The following is a 4,569-nucleotide window of genomic DNA, read 5'->3' on the forward strand; positions in this document are numbered from 1 at the left end:
AAGAGGACGTATGTTTAGCTTGTAAGTAACTGTCATACTGTCTTCAAAGTGGCTGTACCATTTTGCAGTCTCAGTTATCCACAGCAATGGGCGAGAGGTCGAGTTAATGCCACATCCTCACCAGCATTTGTTGTTGTCAATTTCAGATTTTGGCCATTCAAATAGGTATGCAGTGCTGTCTCATTGTTGTTTTAGTCTATATGATAATCTATATTATATTTCCTGAGATCTAAGGTCCCCTCAAACCTTTTCTGTTACCATGTCTTCTTCGGATTTAATTCCAAATTAAAGGGAGTTGCTGTTTTATCTTGTTCAAGACTTTGTAATCTCTTGTTCCCTCTGGTGTCTGTCTGCAACACTGCAGATTCTCATGGGCAGCTGCAAGCCACCCAGTTCTCCTACATTTTCGGTGACCCCCAGTCTTCCATTGTACACTGGGTTCCCTCACTGGTCCCTTGGGTGAGACAGAATCCAGTCCCTTGGGCAACCTCCTGAAAAGTCTGACCACTGGATGTATGGCCAGGTCTTTCCTATCCCTTCCTGGAGAACAGCTGGGAATTAGGAGTTTTCTCCTAATGCAGTGGTCCTGAGCTAGGAAAAGGAACAAATGTGAGGGAAGGAATCAGTAGTGGGATTCAGCTGGTTTACACAGGCTTGGCAGAACCAATACCTAATTTTTTGTTGAGTTCGGCAAACGAGTTGTTAAAATGGTACTTGTAATCAGGGTTCTCTCTAAGGTGGATGCCTGGGCAGCCGCCCAATGTGGAAATCACAAAGTTACATTCCTTATTCTTTTTGAACGTTCATCCATGCAACAGTGTATTCTAAGCACCAGTAGTAATGTTCATTCCATCCATAGGTGAAAAAAATTGCAAGTGAGGATGCCAATCAAGAAGCAATATGGAGGCCCTGGCTGGTTGGCTCAGCGGTAGAGCGTCGGCCTGGTGTGCGGGGGGACCCGGGTTCGATTCCTGGCCAGGGCACATAGGAGAGGCGCCCATTTGCTTCTCCACCCCCCCCTCCTTCCTCTCTGTCTCTCTCTTCCCCTCCCACAGCCGGGGCTCCATTGGAGCAGGGATGGCCCGGGCGCTGGGGATGGCTCCTTGGCCTCTGCCCCAGGCGCTAGAGTGGCTCTGGTCGCGGCAGAGCGACGCCCCGGAGGGGCAGAGCATCGCCCCTGGTGGGTGTGCCGGGTGGATCCCGGTCGGGCGCATGTGGGAGTCTGTCTGACTGTCTCTCCCCATTTCCAGCTTCAGAAAAAGAAAAAGAAAAAAAAAAAAGAAAAAGAAGAAGCAATATGGAAATATCTTAAATAACAGTTTTATTGTTTTTTGTCAGGTATTATTTAATATTTTTATTAATATTTTAAAACTTTTCATGACATAATCTAGTTTTGTGTACTTCTTTTGTTGTTCTTATTTAAGTATCAAATGCATAAAATAATAAACTACCTTTCTGTATATAATTTTTTATACTTAAAACAGTAATTAGGGCAGAGAACCTGTCATTAAATTATTTGAATTCCACCACTGGAGGAATGCCATGCATTTTCCCACTGGCTTTGATGAGGTTGGTATCACACGCTCCCGAGGAGCATAAGTCACTACACTGGTTTGTGGATTTCTCACAAAGAACACACGTCCATGTACCATTGTTGAATCAGTGTCTCTGTGACGGGAAGAACGGTCTTCCTCTAGACAGAAGTATAATTACTAAGTGCTACCTGGGCAAAGTACTGTAGGCAGGTGGGAGAGGATGGCCTGGTGCTCTGCTATTATTACTGTGAAACACTAGTAGATCCAGCTTTACTGCTGTCTGTTCATGCCAGCCAGATTTTTACTCACATATGTGAATGAGATGAAAGAAACTGAAGCTAAAAGTATTGATGAACTATTATGGTTTCATCTCAAAGTAGAGACACAAGTTTTAGAAGTGAAAACACATTTCTCTTAGAGAATCAACCTGTTTTTATACTCACTAGTTGTGATTAGGTTCTGATGAAGTCAAAGTGAATAGCTTTTCTTTACATTTATTTTATTTTTGAAACCACTTTCAGAGGTCATGCAAGGTTGTTTCTTGTAAGAAAATAAAATGAAAATCTACACAGGATAATTAAAGGAATACAGTACTGTATACTTTCATCTTTAAAAAGCAAGACTTGTTAATAATTGCCTGCTTTCCACCTGAAACTGATATAAAAATATTGAATAGAAACTTTAATAAAAATACTAATTGCCTGCTTCTCTCTTTTCAATTCTTAGACCTATTAATAATGCATTCACTGTATGATTTTGTCAAAATCAGAAACCAGGAGAATAACATTTCCAGTGAGACCTCAAAGGACACTTAGATTGAAAATTTAAATATATAGGTCACATTAATATTTACATGTTTTCCACAAAATTTTACATTTAACATATCTGCCTCGGTAATATGTAAGTTTTAGTAAGACTTGCACCACACCAGGGAAAATATTTAGAGAGCCAGAAATAATTTAATGTCCTTAGTTATTTAAGAAGAACGTATTCAAACACTTGAGACTTAAGCTCTGAAAAATGCTTTGCCAAATTGTTAAAAAAATAAGTAGAATTGAATGTCATTTATTTAGATCTCTGTCTGTTAACTTAATCATTTAACAAATACTTCTTTTATTATTTAAGACCTTTATTAACAGGTACTTGCAGTTTGTTGACTTTTTTTTTTAAAAGAATAAGTTGTAAACTTATTACAAATTAAAAATGAGGTTTTAAAAAAATCTCAACCTGACTAGATTTGAAACAGTTTAAAAACCTTTAAAGACATATTGAGAAAAACTAGGCTTTTTATTTTTTATTTTTTTACACATGTTTGTCATTACCAAAAAGAGATGTCTTTAAGTAAAACTAATAAAAACCCATGCTGTGTAGATATGCAGATAGTTCTAGTTTTCTGGTCAACTGGCAAGAAGCAGACACTTAGTGTCTTCAGCTCCAATCTTTTGTTCGTTTCTTACTGCTGGAACTTCATATTCATTTCTTGTTGGATGAGTAACCCGATGATGGCAGAGAAGGTAAGCTGGCATTTACTCAGCCCTCCCTGCTCAGCCTCAGCAGACGAATTCTCAGCGGGTGGATCACTGCTTTTGTCTCTCTGCCTTTTTGTGGTTTAGGGTTTTCTGGGCGTCAGGGTGGGTAATTGAAGTTGCAGTGATACCGACATTGAGGGGTTGCTAACCTTCCCTCTCATCTCCTTGATTGTCCTTAACTTCTTCATTGTCTTCCTCTCCAAGCTGTGTCTGGGGAGGAGGGCCCCTGGGAATCGTGGTCTGTACCTGATACATACTCTGTGCCACTGTCTACCTTGTTCTGCATCCTAGTTGTCTGAAGCCTCCATCACTTCTCCCTGCTCAGGAGGGCTGGAATACTGTGGTCGAGGCCCACAGGGCCTCTGCAGGTAGTAAGGTGGGACCCATGGCCTGCCCTAAGGGCAGTGCTGGTGCTGTTGGGCCTGACCTTGGGGTGCACTCTCCGATCCCTCCCTCTTTCCCCACTCTCGCTGTTCTGGTAATTCTGCGTGTCTTGCGAGGAGGACCCCCGCACGTGGACAGCATCTCTCCTGGCTGCGGTCCGCTGCACGTGTTTCCTGCCTTGCACCGGAGCTCCACCCGGGCCTGTGCATTTGCTGTCTCGCACCTTTCCTCCAGCAGCAACGTCAGACTCCACTGTCTCTCCGTCAACACTGCAGAGATACCTCCTGGAGCTGTTCTCCATGGCAGTCTGGTGTACAAGTACATCCTCTTTGGTGTCGTTCCTGTTGAGGAAACCACGCCTATTTCTTACATGGAACCATTTTATTGTTCCCTAAACCTTCGTCAGGATAACCCTGACCCCACTGATGGGAGGCTGCTGGGGCACTGCCGGGGGGCGGGGCTTGGAGTCGGCAGCGCTGAGGGTGGGGGCACAGGGCTGCTGAGTCTCAGCCTGACTGCTCATGGTTTGCGGTGACAGTGACGGAGATGGGGCAGTTGGGGCAGCTGCGGCTCCTCCTGGAGTGTGTGTGAGGGTAACTACTCTGGGGTGGGCTGCTCAGGGCTCCCCCCATCCTATCTCCCTCTCAGCTCCCACTATGGATCAGACTCACAGATACTTTGAATATTGCATAAAGAGATTGTGAAAGCAATTTGATAGATAATTCTATGACTTAGATACAAATAACCATAATAAAGTTCTTTGCAGAATTAGTACCATGGGAAAGATGTAATTATGTTGCAGAAGAAATTCAGAGGCTAGAGTAACATTTCATTGGGGTGAACAAGTGGTTTCCCCCACTACCACCCAGGGAAGAAATCATGCTTATATTATATTGTATCATTAGTGTATGTCAGGGGAGTTCAGGGATAGTGGAAGGAATGAACCAGAAGGTACTTCTTTAATAAAGTAGTTCAGTTTAGGCTGTGTCATGACTTACAGAGAAAGAAAGAAGAGGCACTCAGGCAGACAAAGTAGTATACTATGAGCCACATAAGAGAAAATTATACAACATCTTTTGGAAACAAATTCAGTTTAAGTGCAAATTATGTGTGATTATGCT

General features: G+C 42.8%; 1 pseudogene; it reads right to left on the minus strand.

Annotated features, from left to right (window-relative positions):
- Positions 1–2,988: 2,988 nt before the first annotated feature.
- Positions 2,989–3,971, minus strand: LOC136322600 (Y-box-binding protein 1 pseudogene; annotated as a pseudogene).
- Between the last annotated feature and the right edge of the window lie 598 nt (positions 3,972–4,569).

This window comes from Saccopteryx bilineata, chromosome 2 (assembly GCF_036850765.1).
Source record: "Saccopteryx bilineata isolate mSacBil1 chromosome 2, mSacBil1_pri_phased_curated, whole genome shotgun sequence".
Lineage (NCBI taxonomy): Eukaryota > Metazoa > Chordata > Mammalia > Chiroptera > Emballonuridae > Saccopteryx > Saccopteryx bilineata.